Source organism: Symphalangus syndactylus, chromosome X (genome assembly GCF_028878055.3).
Source record: "Symphalangus syndactylus isolate Jambi chromosome X, NHGRI_mSymSyn1-v2.1_pri, whole genome shotgun sequence".
NCBI lineage: Eukaryota > Metazoa > Chordata > Mammalia > Primates > Hylobatidae > Symphalangus > Symphalangus syndactylus.
The window spans coordinates 40892614-40909458 of record NC_072447.2 but is presented as its reverse complement, the minus strand read 5'-3'; the positions used below and the strand labels follow the sequence as shown (position 1 = coordinate 40909458).

Sequence of the window (16845 nt, the reverse complement as noted above, 5' to 3'; positions counted from 1 at the left end):
CTTTTACTTAACTATGGCAATTCTACCTTCTAAATGATACTTTCTCCTTATTGTGAGGTAGTAAAATTTTTTACAGTTTTTACTCTCCCACCCAACCTAACTTGGTTCCTATGAATTTCTAGAACTACCTTAGGCTATTCCCTTCTGTTATGGATTTCTCCTGTTGCATAACATTACCACAAATGGCAATGGTTTAAAACAACACACATTTATTATCTCATAGTTTCCGCAGGCCAAGAGTCTGGGCACAGCTTTACAGGGTCCACTGCTCGGTCTGCAATTAAGATATTGGCAAGCTGCATTCTTATCAGACTCTTAACTAGGGAAGAGTATGGTTTCAAGCTTATTCAGACTGTTGACAAAAGTAATTTGCTTGTGGCTGAATAACTGAGGTCCCTAGCTGATTACTGGCTGTTGGCTGGAGGACAGCCACAGTTCCCTGCCACATGGCCCCTTCATAGGCAGTTAACAACATGGCTCTTTGCTTCTTCAAGGACGCCAGGAAAATCAAATCTCTCTCTCTCTCCCTCTCTCTCTCTCTCTCTCACACACACACACGCATGCACGCACACACATACATACACAAAGACACACACATCATCATTATTATCAGTGGAGTGGCATCCTATCATCTGTTTCATAGTCTATTGATTAGAATCAAGTCATAGATTATGTCTGTACTTGAGGAGAGAGAATTATACAAGGGTATGACTCATTGGAGTTCATCTTACTGTGTGCCTGCCACACATCTAATCCTCAAAATCAACTGGCAACACTATAGAGATGAAAAGGTAGCACTGATTTGAGCAAAAATAATAACAGAAAGTTGGAAAACCACTGAGAGTCTTTGACTCCCTCCAATTGTGTTTGTTTATCAGGTGTGCTGCAGCATGGAGAAGGGAGTAGCCCAAGAGAGCAAAAAAAGAAAGTGATAGAGGGAAGACGTTAAGCTCTATTTTTCTCTCCTTGTTGCCTTGAAACATCAGTCATCAGCCCCTCAACAAAGATATCTGTAGCAACAGGACAGACCACCAGTGTAGAAAATAATAGTAAAAAACAAAACTTCTCTAAGGAAGAAAAATTTAAAATAACAGATGCAGGATGATCAGGCAATTTTGGATGTTCTCTGTACCCTCATACTGCAAGTCTGAAGACCAGTGGATTATAACGGAGGGAGACTCTCTTCAACAATCGCTGCTTTTAATCAAGTGTTTAAAATAAAATCCTGGCTAGAAGAGTTACTTTCTTGAGTAGCATCAATTGAGAGTGACCTACAGTGTTTCTGAATTCCAAATATTCTGCTTATCTCTTTAAATTCACCTTGAGATAATGCTTATACACTGCTGGTGGGAATGTAAATTAGTACAACCTATATGGAAAATAATATGGAGATTTCTCAAAGAACTAAAAGTGGATCTACCATTTTATCCAGCAATCCCACTACTGGGTATCCACCCAAAGGAAAAGAAGTCATTATATAAAAAAGACACCTGCACATATGCTTATCACAGCAAAATTCACAATTGCAGAGATAGGGAATCAACATAAGTGCCCATCAACCAATGAGTGGATAAATATAATGTGGTATATACAGAACATGCAGTACTACTCAGCCATAAGAAAAGAATGAAATAATGTCTTTCGCAGCAACTGGGATGGAACTGGAGGCCATTATCATAAGTGAAGTAGCTCAGGAATAGAAAACCAAATACCTCATGTTTTCATTTATTAAGTGGGAGCTAAGCCATGGGTACACAAAGGCATACAGAGTGGTATAATGGACATTGGAGACTCAGACATGGGGAAGGTGGGAAAGGTGTAAGGGATAAAAACCACCTACGGGGTACAATGTACACTATTCCAGTGACAGGTAGACTAAAATCTTATATTTTACCACTATAAAATTCATCCAGGTAACCAAAAACCACTTGTACCCATAAAGCTATTTAAAATTTTTTTTAAGTAAAAATAAATAAATTCACCCTTTAATTTATGAGTGAGATTGTCCAAGACATTGACTTTTGACTGTTCCAATACCAAGCAGCACAGCTGACAATAGCAGGAAACATGAGCTCTTCGATCAAATATATTAGACATTTAAAGTACAATTACTTCAAAAGAAAGGCAACCAAACCACAGAGAGCATATGAAACAGAAGAGAAGCACCACAAATTTAAATATAATTAAATAATTATCATAAGATGTGATACAAACAATAAACACTATAAGTGATAAAATATCAAAAAGAATCAAGTAGAAACATTTGGCATAAAATTTATAATTGTTGAAATAAGAATACATAGTTGGAATAAACAATAGGATAGATAATCCTACTATTACTTATTGATTTGAAAGCCAGGTTAATAAAATATCCTTGATGGTAGCAGAAAATATAAAATAAGTCAGAAAAAATATAAAATAAGTCAGAAAATATAAAGCTAAAACTGATAGCAAAGGAGGACAGAATTATGAGTTGCAGAAAGAAAGTTAAAAGAAAAAGAGAAATGATAATGTTTTAAAAAATGTTAGCCGGGCGCGGTGGCTCACTCTTGTAATCCCAGCACTTTGGGAGGCCGAGGCAGGCGGATCACGAGGTCAGGAGATCGAGACCACGGTGAAACCCCGTCTCTACTAAAAATACAAAAAAATTAGCCGGGCGTGGTGGCGGGCGCCTGTAGTCCCAGCTACTCAGAGAGGCTGAGGCAGGAGAATGGCGTGAACCCGGGAGGCGGAGCTTGCAGTGAGCCGAGATTGCGCCACTGCACTCCAGCCTGGGCGACAGAGCGAGACTCCATCTCAAAAAAAAAAAAAAAAAAAAAAAAGTTAAAACTTTCCCAGGATTGAAAAATAAAAACTTTAGATTTATGGTTCTTCAAGATAGTAAATGGGAAAAAATCTACACTAGACAAATTATAGTGAAATTTAATGACACCAATGACAAACTCAAATTTTAAATGATCCCAGAGTAAAAAGAAAATAACCTATGGAGAAATAAGGATGAACAATTACATCAGAATTATCAACAGCAAAACTGAGTATAAAAAATAAAACAATGTTCTATTTAAAGACTACTTATTGACATTCTTTATATATTCTATCTATATTCTATATAGATATATATCTTTAATTTTATATATATATATATATATATATATATATATATATATATATATATATATATATATATATAAAATGCAGTATTGGGCCTCATGGGCATTCAAATGTGAAGGCATAATAAAAATAACTTTCAAAAATGATGTTGAAATGTTTGCCAAAAAGAAAGATATTGTATAGATACCTGCAAAACCTTATAAGAAGTGAAACGAACCCAGAAACACACTTTAATATATGGGGTTTCCCCATGTTGGCCAAGATGGTCTCAATCTCTTGACCTCGTGATCTGCCTGCCTTGGCCTCCCAAAGTGCTGGGATTACAGGCGTGAGCCACTGCACCCGGCCATTACTAGAGAATTATTATGTTCATCTGGAGATGTCATGTTTTCTTGCTTTTTCATATTTCCTGTGTTTTACATCGATTGCTGAGCATCTGTTGTAATAGTCGCTTCTTTTAATTTTATGGATCGGCTTTTGTAGGGACTTTTTACTGTAGGTGCATCTATAATCTTCATTGAGTATAGTGCTTTGGTTTTGATTCTGAGTGATTTTAATCATGCAGTCTCTGTATAATGTCTTTGGTTGTTATCAATTCCATTGGGGTATGTGAGTCCTCAAATGCTTAGGCTGTGATTATTAGTGGAGGCTGGGACAAGGCTTTACTGAGGATGAGAACACCAGGTGGGTCAGTTCTTGGGCACCAGTGGTGGCAGCGACAGGATAGGAATGCTGGTATTCAGGATCCCAGGCAAAATATGTGGGTACTGGCAGTGGCAGTGGCAGTGACAGTGATGGGTAGAGAGGTCAGTTGTCTGGCCCCAGGACAGCAGTGGTGGCAAGTGGTGACAGGCAAGGTGAGCCTCTCCTCAGACCTCTGGATGGTATGCGTGGTACCAGCAACATCAGAGTCAGATGGGGCTTGCCAATCTTCATGCACCTGGATGAAATACATGGGAATTAGTAGCAAAGGAAGTGGGCAGGCCAAATTGATTCCCAGCCTCCCAAACAGCTTGGTAAGCACTGGCACCATGGGTGGGGTGGGCCCATCTTCATGTCCCCTGATAGCACATTAAGGCTCTTGCATTGGGCAGGGCCGCCTGTCCTCTGGCCCCTAGCATGTGCACAAGTGGGCCACTCCTCAGGCTCCCTGAAGGTGAATGCAGCTATGCGGCAGCCCTGGCACTGGAAGAGGTCGGTGGTAGTGGCTCCAGGCCGGCAGCTCCCAGGCTCTGAAGAGTGCATGTTTCAGCTCCCTTTGTCCTGCAGGCAGCCCTCTTTGTGTGCTATACCACCTATTCTCCAAGGTGTGGTACGCTGCATGGGCTAGATTGTTGAGGACCCCACAGCAGCACTGGGTCCACCTAGCACTGCAATGCTGAGCCTTCTGGGTGGACATCAGCAGTGCTCCGGGATATGGAGATGCAGAGACTCTTGGATCCCAGGGTAGTAGTCTGGTGGGAGCTGTGCTCTCAAATGATATCTTGCTGCAGCTGCTTGGTTCTTGGAGGGTGAGTGGGACCCATTGTGAATTCTTCCCTGGAAGAATTCAGTTGCATAGACTCTAGGCATTTCCTTGTACTAGGTTCAGGGCCTGTGATGGCTGAGGGGCTCTCCTGTGCTAGGATGGCAGGCATCAGTAGTGGGAATGCAAGCCTCTGGAGATACCTTGCACATTTGTCCCCACAGTGAGAAGTTCCTCTTATCTTTGAGCCAATCCCACCATTATTTCTTTTTTATGTCATATATAAAACACAATTTAAAATAGATTATATGTCTGAAATTTACAAGTTCAATTTACTCATCTTCTGGAAGAAAATTTAGGATAAAATCTTTGTAATCTTGGCTTAGGCAAATTTTTTTCAACAGGACATCTAAACATAAAACATGAAAGAAAAAATGATTTAGACTTAAAACTTTATGCTCTTATAAAATTTGACTTCATTTAAGAAAATGAAATCAAGACACAGACTGGAAAAAAACATTTATTGTTTATCCCAAAGGAACTTGTATCCATAATATATAAATATCCTTGCAATTCATTAACATTATTAAGTAACAATTCATTATTATGTACAATTAAAAATCGGTCTGTAATCCCAGCCCTTTGGGAGGCCGAGGCGGGTGGATCACAAGGTCAGGAGTTTGAGACCAGCCTGGCCAACATAGTGAAACCCCGTGTCTACTAAAAATACAAAAAATAGCCAGGCGTGGTGGCTTGTGCCTGTAGTCCCAGCTACTCGGGAGGCTGAGGCAGGAGAATAGCTTGAACCCGGGAGGCGGAGGTTGTGGTGAGCCGAGATCTTGCCACCACACTCCAGCCTGGGCAACAGAGGGAGACTCTGTCAGACAAAAAAAAAAAAAAATTGGTAAAATATGTGAACAGATACTTAACAAAAAATATGTGATGTCTAGTCAAAAGAGAAAAGTACATTAAAATACATTTTGATACCACTACACACATATTACAATGGTTTATATTGAAAAAAATTGATAATAGCAAGTTTTAGCTAAGATGCACAGCATTTGGGCATTTCATACTTTTTCTGATGGGAGTGCAAAGTAATAAAACAACTTTGGAAAACAGTTCCAAAGTACTATTCTCATGAATAAGTACTTAGAAATGGGATTGCTGAGTCATGTGTTAAATTATATTTAACTTTATATGAAACTGTCCTAAGAAACTGTCATATAAAGTTAAATATAATTTAACATATGACTCAGCAATCCCATTTCTAAGTACTTATTCTTGAGAAGTGAAAATGTAGGTCTACCCAAAGACTTGTACTTGAATGCTTATGGCAGCTATATTCATAACAGTCACAAAATTTATTTAAAAATTGGGTACTTCAATTCAATATCCTTTCAGAAATAAAAAGTGATGAACTACTATATACAACAATATGGGTGAAATGTAAGTGCTTACTGTTTAATTCTTTCTATATGAAATTCTAGAAAAAACAGAAATTATAGTTACAGAAATTATATCAATAGATACCAGAAATCAGTAGTTACAAAAGGAGATTGACTTCAGATAGTCACAACGTAATATATTGAACTGATGGAAATGTTGTGTATCATGATTTTGATGGTCATTACATGCTAAATACATGTCAAAACTTACTGAATTGAGCACATAAAATTGGTAAATTTTATTGTATGTAACCTGTATTTCCAGAACCTTGATTATAAATTTAAATGTATGACAAATGACAAATAAAATTTGAATAAAAACTCAGGAAGTTTTACTAAAATTTTAAAAAGGAAGAAAGAAACATTTGTATATATGCATATCTGGCATACCCCAGATCAACTGACAATATTCATAGCTCTTGTTGGGAATAATTAATGGAAAATAGCTTAATTGTATCTCATATACTTCAGAATCTTTGAAAGTTAATGAAGAGTTAATTTATTTCTAAAATAATTGGTTTGACAGCTTAGATTGAACTTATATGTTTTTAGTACATATTACATCAGTAACAATTAGAAACATCAGTTCAGTACAAAGAATGAAATTGATCCTATGGGCAGTTACACTATGAAATTATCTCATAATCAATTTCAAATTAATGTGTGTCAATTGAAACTCTTTAACATCTTCTTATGCAACCCTACCAATATGTATCTTCCTAGTTACTCAGAAGTAATATTTAATTTAGAAGTTATCTTTAATTTCTCTCTTTTCCTTACCCACTACATAAGATCTACCAATATGTTTGGCTAGGACTACTTCAAAATCTGCTCTGAAACTGATCATTTCTCATGAGCTTTATTACAATAATCATAGTTTCACTCTTCATCAGCTCTTTCCTGAACAATCACAATAGCTACCTAACTAGTCTCCCTGTATTCATTCTTGCCCCTCTACAGTACATTCTCTGCAAAATTGCCTGATTGACGTTTTAAAAGCCTAAATTAGATCACTTCTATCCTCTGCTTATAACCCAATAATAGTTTTCCACAGCATTTAGGCTAATATCAAGGAATTTTCTCAAGATTATAAGGCTCCTTATATCATACTGTAAAGTGGATACATTTTTATGGTTAAAAATAGCAAACTTTAATAATCTTGCTTTATTAAAGGATTTATACTTTTGAAATATAAACTTGGTCTTAAATGTATATGGTGAAAGACTGTGATGTGTGTGTATGTACATTATTTTTAAAATTCACTTAGCATATGTATGGGACCTGTAGCATTACCTCCCTATTTTATGTGCCCAATAAAAATGAATTAAATAAAGATATGAATTAATGAGTAGGAATGTAATTATGTATAAATCTGAATTTTGGTAAGTCCAACTCTTATTTCCTGAACATTAATTTACTTAACACATCTTAATTTAACTTGTAATAGTATTTATGCTTTAGGATGATACACAATCATTTTATATATATTAAACATTAGCCTGTGAACAAAACATCATAATAATTATGCCAGAATGTACCTTTCCATAAAAAGAACTTTGTAAACACAGTGATATAAGACTAATGGCACGGGCCAAGATACAGATACTTGAATTGTATACACGTTATACATAAAATCACAAATGTGATTATCTCCGTACTACCTAATCCTCATTAACAAACTTTTTATATCACTCCCAATTCCAGATTGTAATCAATCTTCATAGAATTATAGAGCTACCTAGAGTAGGAAAAATTTATAAATTAATTCACAAGCCAAGGCATAAATCTGAGAATGATTCATTATCTAATCTATTAAGGCAACAGTTCTCTGTGTGTAGTATGGAAACATCTTGGGGGCACTGAGATCCTTTCAGGAAGTCTGTGAGGTCAAGACTATTTCATATTAATACTAAGATGTTTGCCATTTCACCCTCATTTTCTCATAAGGGTACTGTGGAGTTTTCCAAAGGCTACGTGAAATAAGATATTGTAACAAATTGGAAACAGACACAGATATGGGAGCCCAGCTATTCGCTATTTAGCCAATAATTCAAAAGATTTGCAAAAGTATAAAAAATGCGATTTTTCACTACATTTTTAGAGAAAATATATTTTTATAAAGTATGTATTTTATTAATATGTAAAGGGTTTATTAGTATCATTTTAAATGAAATAATAAATACATATTTTAAAATTTATTTTAATTTCAAATATGGTGAATAATGATAGATATAACTCATACAAACAAAAGCTTATTGGTGTCCTCAATGACTTTTTTTTTGTTTGTTTTGAGACGGAGTCTCACTCTGTTGCCAGGCTAGAGTGCTGTGGCGCGATCTCGGTTCACTGCAACCTCCAACTCCCTGGTTCAAGGGATTCTCCTGCCTCTGCCTCCCGAGTAGCTGGGATTACAGGCATGCGCCACCACGCCTGGCTAATTTTTGTATTTTTAGTAGAGATGGGGTTTCAATATGTTGGCCAGGATGGTCTCGATCTCCTGACCTCATGATCTGCCCACCTCGGCCTCCCAAAGTGCTGGGATTACAGGCGTGAGCCACTGTGCCCGGCTGGTGTCCTCAATGATTTTTAAGTGTATAAAGAACTCCTGAGACAACATAGATTGAAAAGTGCTACATTAAAGAACCTCTGAAAAAAAATTTTTTTTTTATTCGAGACGGAGTCTTGCTTTGTCACCCAGGCTGGAGTGCAGTAGTGCAATCTCGGCTCACTGCAACCTCCACCTCCCAGGTTCAAGCGATTCTCCTGCCTCAGCCTTCCAAGCAGCTGGGACTGCAGGCACGCGCCACCCCGCCTAGCTAATTTTTGTATTTTTAGTAGAGACGGGGTTTCGCCATATTGGCCAGGCTGGTCTTGAACTCCTGACCTTGTGATCCACCCGCCTCAGCCTCCCAAAGTGCTGGGATTACAGGCATGAGCCATTGCACCCTGCCTGAAAATCTTTTAAACAGACTTCATCACTTATCCTCATCCCAGCCCTACTTTCATCAACATGGAGAAATAATACTACATTATTTTATTAGGTATAAATAAGAGAAAGACTGCAAAAACTGCGCAATGTTCAAGAAAAGTTAGTTATTATTATGACTGTTGTTATTTACAGAATCATGGTTTAGAATAAGAAAGAAGTATTTTAACATAAGATGTAAGATTTATACCTGAATCATGTAATAAAAACAGGCTAAAGGTGATATTTAATTAAATCTACTCTGTCTACATATTTTTGACTGTTTTTACACTTTAGACAATTTTGGGTAAAAAGATGTAGCATTAAAAAGGAAAGGCAATAAAAAATAGCTCATATGAATCTAAAATACTGGTTTTATTTATGAGAAAAACAGAAACACAAATTTGAGGGAAAAGAGTCTTAAAATACCTTCTTGGTATTTTGAGGTATTCTTTAAGATAAGTATGCATTTTCATTTTATGGTAAATGGTGGAGGAAGAGAATGCTATTTCATGTACAGATATAAATTTTTATGAGAAAAATTGATAAGAATTCTGATGAAACTTGTTGATTAAAATATCATAGTTTGGTAGGCTGTTTAACAAATTACTTCCAAAAACCAAGTTGCCTGGCAGGGGTTATTTGAAGTCATCTGTAAATATTTGACTTGATTTTATAATATTTGTATACCTACAGGGAAACTGGAGGAAAATGATGCTAAAACATTGCCCCGCAGAACACTGAAAAAAAGAGTAAAGGAATGGGAATGAAGATTGCTTTCTTCTCTAGGTCTTACAACCCATTCACCCTAGAGCCCAAATTAGACTTTCTTAAAGAATAGAAATTCTTAAAATTACTATATCATGCTTCTGAATGACTTTGGGGTAAACATCTCAATTGGTTCTGCTTACACAATTCTGACTGAAAAAAATTAAACTTCAGGTCTTCAAAAAGTCCATGGAAAATACATATTATTAAAAATGCATGGATTTCAAATGTTTTGCATAAAAATAAACTCATACTTACTTGTTATAACATGTCTAAACAGGATCTAGTCTAAGGTATGAAGAAGGATAAGACACCAGTTTGAAAAGAGCCCCAATTACAGCAACATGAATTCTATTATAATTGAAGCAAGAACAAATATCAAATTATGGTGAAGAATGGAAATTATGGTGGAAGAATGGTAAAATTAGTGATGTTTTATGAAAAGTTTATGAGGAAAATGCCCTCCCTCCAAATCAGCAGTTTACAAATTGGTAACTTTTTTAAAGAAGGGATGAGATAATATTAAAGATGAAGCCTGCAGCAGCAGAACATCCACATCTATTGTGAGGAAAAAATTCATCTTTTTCATGCTCTAATTGAAGAGGACTAATGATTAACAGCAGAAACAACAGCCAACACCGTTAACCAACTGGATCTAATAGACATCTACAGAGGGCTCCATGAAACAATCACAGAATATACATTCTTCTCATCCACACATAGAACATACTCTAAGATCAATCATGTGCTCTGCCATAAAGCAAATCTCAATAAATTTTTAAAAAAGGAAATCACACTAAGCACACTCTCAAACCATAGTGCAATGAAAATAGAAATCAAAACCAAGAAGGTCTCTCAAAACCACAAAATTACATGGAAATTAAGTTGCTTCTGAATGACTTTGGGGTAAACATCTCAATTGGTTCAGCTCATGCAATTCTGACAGAAAAAATTAAACTTCAGCAAACTTGCCACTCAATGGACGCCAAAACTGTTGTGCCCAGATCAGCTGCAAAGAAGATCAGAGCTTTCATTAGAAATTTTAAACAAGTGGGATCAAGATCTTCAAGCATTTATTCAAAGAACTGTAACAGGAGATGAAACATGGCTTTACCAGTACAATTCTGAAGACAAAGCACAATTAAAGCACTGGCACCGAAGAGGTGGAAGTGGTCCAGTCAGAGCAAAAGCAGACTGTTCAAGAGCAGAGGTCATGGCACCAGTTTTCCAGGATGCTTAAGGCATTTTCCTTGTTGACTTTCTGGAGAGCCAAAGAATGATAACATCTGCCTAATAGGAGAGGGTTTTGAGAAAGTTAGCAAAAGCTTCAGCAGAAAAATGCGCAGGAAAGCTTCACCACAGAGTCCTTCTCCACCATAACAAGCTCCTGGTCATTCCGCACATCAAACACAGGCAATTTTGCAAGCGTTTCAATTGAAAATCATTAGGCATCCACCTTACAGTCCTAATGTGGCTCCTTCTGACTTCTTTTTGTTTCCTAGGATTAAAAAATCTGTGAAGATGACCCAGTTTTCTTCAGTGAGTAGTGTAAAAAAGACTGCATTAACATGGTTAAATTCCCAGGACCCTCAGTTCCTTAGGATGGACTTAATGGCTGGTAACATTGCTTAAAAAGGTGTCTTGAATTTGATGGAGCTTATATTGATAAATAAAGTTTATATTTATTTGTATCTTTTAATTCCATTTCTTCATGAAAAATTTAATGTTTATATATGTGTATATGTGTGTGTATATGTATATATGATTTATTCATTATAGAGAATTAATGGACTACCAGCTAGCACACACCACTGAGCTCAAGTTTACCCTAGGTTATTTGACAAACTCTGACTTCATACGAAATTATAAAGGTTAATAAAGTCACACTGTACTATGTGGAAAAGTGAACTTAAATTAGTAGAGGGACTAGGATAACAAATACTAATCAGCTTGAAAACACTTTGAAAGCAAAGTGGCTTTAATGTCATTTAAGAGAGAATTGGTATTCAAGATAAGTCTAAAATCCCCTTGATAATAAAGTGAAGAAAAGTACATTAATGTATATTAATAATTACAGTAATAGAATATCACTGTAATAATGATAAAAAATATGTAGTACTTAAAATTGAATAAATATCCCAAATTGAACAGAAATTTATTGCAATGTTGCAGGTAAATGGCCTCTGATTATTAAAATTCATTATGCATCCAAACAAAGAATGTGTTGATGAAAAGGAATTTTACAATAAATGCACAAGAAAGCTGAAATAACACCAGAAATATTGATAGAACTCATGAAAGTACTATACAAGGAAGAATTCTTTACCAGCACATACTGAGTGGTAGAATCCCAAGGTAAAGCTTTTCCTCCTAATTTTATTTTATCATTGTTTAATATAATCAAATTAAGCATGGGAAATTTATTTTGAAATCATTTTTTTCTTTCATATCTGCAGACTGAGCAACCTTTTGAAAATAGATGGTGTTAAGCATAACTGTCTATATAGAAATACATTGCTGGTCATGGGAATACAGTTATGCCATGACAGTTCTGCTTTATCCCTGATCATCTTGCTAGTGGTAATCACTGTTAATTTTTTTGTGTATATTTCCAGACATTTTCTATATCCTCATATGTCAGAGATTATTAAAAAATTAATAACTAATATAATATGGCTCTAACATAATTTATCAGATCTGCTCCCAATTGTTGGGTATCAAGTTATTTTAGGTTTTGTTATGGACAGTGTTTTTAATTTTAAAATAATCAACTGTCTTTCTGTTTCAACATCTTATCTGAAAAAATTGTTAATGTGAGACATCCCCTATAAGATGGATCTATTTTAGTATGATTACTACATGCTTATGGTTTTTCAAAGTTGAAGGAAAATAAATTCTGAATTAGGATAAATTTAGGAAGTCAATGCCACTCTGGCAGTTCAGAATGAATTCTAGACACTAGAGTGGAGCTGAGCCTGTAGGTCAGGAAAATATATGACATCTCTATATCCTGCTAGGATTAACTGAATTGATGTTAAAAATGACATTTAGTCATCTGGACTAGATTACAAATGTTAATTTCATTTATGATATAGCTGAGGTATTGAAGCTAATGTCTGTGTGACATGACACCAAAGGAAAATGGCAGGTTTCCCATTTAAGACTCATGAATATATTGCCTCATCGATTGACACCTCTAACTAGGCTCACAGGGACTGTTCCTGTCCTAAGGTGTCAGATACAGGATACCAGTGGAGTTAGGACTAAGTTAATAGAGAAACTCCAAAATGCTGTTTAAATAAATCTAAATTAATAATTAGTTACTAAATCTAGGACACTTTGCTGAGTTTCTTTTATATTATTTTTAATCTACATGTAGTAAAATGATGCCCTATATAATACGGTCCTGTTGTTGGATAATGTTCCAAACCAGGTAAATCTCTGTGTATGTGGTCTTGAAAGTATAACAAGCATTTCCAACAAATGCTCATATCTACTGGTAAAATGGATTGTCGGGTTTTGGTTGATTTCAAAATCTCTGCAATTGCCTAGTGAAATTTCCAGCTTGTGCTAAACTCCATGCTTGGAAGGATAATACTGACCCTGCACCTGTCAGTGAGGCTGCAGATGGTGCACGTAACACACACGATTGCCTTCAAAACAGGAAGGAGGAGGAGATGAAGGAACAGATTGCTGTGTGAAATGAACACACACGTCCAAAAGGCTAATTATTTGTTCCCTAAAACTATTTCCAGTGTGTTGCATCCTTAAACAGTGAGGCTCATTTCTGTGCATAATTAAAAAGCCAAAGAAAATTTACTACAGCTAATGCAATACATAAATACATTGCGGTGTCATTCACCAAAATGCATACTTTATAATCTTTTGAAATTATTTTTGTTTGTGGTAGGGAAATGCAGATTATGGATTAAACTTTCTCATATAAATTATGAATAGGTGAAACACTTTTCTGCTCTTAGGAAACAGAAAAATTGGTATTAGTTTCAGTGTAATTCTTTCAGAGGACCAAATTATTCCAGAGTATTGACTTAATCAAATAACATTTAAAAAGGAAATAGCTACCAAAAATAGTTTGGCATTGACCTTAAAATATAAAGTTGAACAGCATTATCACACATAATCAAAGTAGAGTGTATTTTATCTTGAGAAATAGAAAATGAATAATACAGATATTAACAAAAATACATTTGAGCAGTTATTATATAGTAGTGACAAAAATATTTTTCATCACAAATGAAATATATAGGCTAATTCAAAATTCAAATTATTTGGTGTGAAAAATAAAATATATAAAATACATGATTCAGTAGTGGTAAGACATCTACATTTAAAATCAATACATCTAATTAAGCTTAAACTATTTTACACTAAAGTATATTCATAATACTTAGTAAAAACAATTTCCTTATACTATGATGTGTGTTTGTACATTTGTATTTGTGTGTGTGTCTGTGTGTCTGCAGGTACACTTATTTACTCATTTTAAATGTTTTAGCATGATAAAAGTATTCCCTAATTGTATTTTCCTATGCCATCGTTCATTTATCCAAATCTTCTGAGAACAGTGGAAGTGTGGACTTCCAAGCAGTTTATGAAACATTTTTTGAACTCTTGCATACAAGTTCAAATTCCCTATAGGCTGATTTTCTCATTGCTTCATTATTTACTTGCCAGATGACCTGAGATCTGTCTGGTAGGTTCCCTCTCCAAAATAACTTTCTGGCAAGATTTTAAGTTAAGTGCCTGTGGAGACAATACATCTAATATCTTAGTTTTAGGACTGGGGACCTGCCACCATTGTCATAATCTACTGAGGGCCACAACAGTGCTCACCCAGAACTCTTTCCCACCTGAATAGATATACAATAATTCGTTATTGTCCCTGCGTCCTTTCATACTCTGGACCAAACACAATTTGTCTTTTCCTTCACTTCATGCGAGTGGCTAAGTGGCTTTAATAAAAATCACATACATATGTTGATTAGGACCATGACAAATTCTGAGCTTCCAACTTCATCTTTGCCCTCAGAACTTCCCAGGAATCTGTGTGTTTGTCTGCATTCAGCTCCTGATCCCATCACCTGTCTTCTCAATGATTATCACCCATCTCTTGGTCTCTTGTAGCCACCCGTTGAGCATCTAATTCTCAGGAGATAACCTAGTTTACACTTATCCCATTGAGAAAACTGGTTACACTTAACATTTTTATCCAAAACGTGAAAATTTACCTGCATCCACCTTTACTATATTTTATCAAATCTCAGAGGATGAGGTATCTCTTACTCTGATCAAGGTCACTCATTTCATCTGCAGCTTTGACACCCTCCTTTGAAATCTTATTTTGTCGATGGTCACCATTCTCTGGTCTTTTCACTCTCTACTCGTTCTTCATTGTGCTCACCAAACATGCTGAGATTTCTACCAACCTAGACAAATACATTTCTTGAACTTTGATCCCATCTTGCTGCCATATAATGTCTTCCTTTCTCTTCTCAAACGGACTTCCTGAAAGACTTGTCTACCTTTTCCAGTTCAACTTATTCTCAATTTAATTCTGTAGCTCATCAGAATATGACTTCTGCCCCTTATTGGTACTCTGAAACTGTCACTCACAACATCCTCATTAGTAAATCCTGTGACATTTAAAAAATATTTATGATTATCAAACTCTCTGTTGCATTTGATGCTATTGTGCACACACTACTTCATATAATTTGCAATTCATATTTTACATATTCATTATAAAACAGCAAAGAAGCCAACAGACAATAAACATTTCAGTATATATATTTCAGTCTTTATGAATTCTCATTAATATCTACATAAATTTAAATATAATGAGTTCATTATATAGTAATTTGCAGTATAAACGTTTTTGCTTAAGATTTTATTGTGAATGTAGGTCAATGATACTAAATATTATTTTAGAACATAAAAATAATGTAGCCGTCATATTTTCCTAATTTATTAATCAATTCTTAGGTTGATTGGTGGTATACACTTCCATTACTTTTAGAAATATGCAACAAAACAATACTCTACTTGGATCTTTTCACGTTTTAGCTAATAATGCCTTAGAATAAACAACTGAATGTGGAATTTCTGAGTTAAAATAAAAGTACATTTTTAAGGTTTTTGTTATATATTTTAAGGAATCTTTCAAATAGTTACATCACAGAAATAGTAGATTTTATAAGCCTTTGTTCCCAGAAATAATGAATGTATATATTATATTCAATTTGATTGGCAGAATGTGACATTTAAATTGGTTTATATTTGAATAATAGTGAGATACATATTTTTTCAAACACATGATATTTCTACTCATTTTTAGTGATTTTGTAATTCGTATCATTTGCCTTTGTTCAAATAGACTTTTTGTATATGAGATTCAACAAATGTATGTAAACATCTGTATAAACCACCATAGAAAGATATTTCATGACCATGTGCAGTCAGTAGAAGCCCACCCCCACTCCCAGAGGCAATTCTAATCTTTATCACCATCATTCTGCATCACAGTATTTTTTACAACAGCTTTATTGATAATTAATCCACATAGCACACAATTCACCCATTTAAAATGTTTAAGTCAATGTTTTCTAGTATATTCACAGGTATGTACAGCAGTCACCACAGTCAATTTTATAAATATTTTCATCACCCCAAAAGGTGAACCCCTCTACTCTAGCGATCACAACCCTCTATAGATGTTACTATTCTGGATACTTTTTACAAATTGAATTATATAACATGTGGTCTTTTGTGAGTAGTTTGGGTCACTTAGCATAATGTTTTCAAGGTTCATTCGTGTTGCGGCATATGTCAGTACTTCATTTCATTTTATGGCTGAAGGCAATTCCTGCCTTTATGCAGGAATATTTGTAATTTACTTATTCCAACAGGAAGGAAAGTTGAGAGTGTAGATACAGAGTAAGTAGATGGGAAATCTAGTATGATTCCCATTCAAAATATATCCACTTTTTAATAAAAGTTTCACTATTTCACTATTCTTCTCTTTACTTATCTGTGTGTACTGACATCTCTAATACTTGATTTAGATGCTA

At 35.2% G+C, this 16845-nt stretch overlaps 1 long non-coding RNA gene across 1 annotated transcript in view; it reads left to right on the top strand.

Moving 5' to 3' along the window:
* The window catches only part of LOC134736037 (uncharacterized), a 42239-nt gene extending 30783 nt beyond the window's left edge, over nucleotides 1-11456 (top strand). The window contains exon 2 of the long non-coding RNA XR_010119719.1: nucleotides 9686-11456. This is a non-coding gene — a long non-coding RNA (uncharacterized lncRNA). The remainder of the gene's footprint in view (nucleotides 1-9685) is intronic.
* Nucleotides 11457-16845: the final 5389 nt, after the last annotated feature.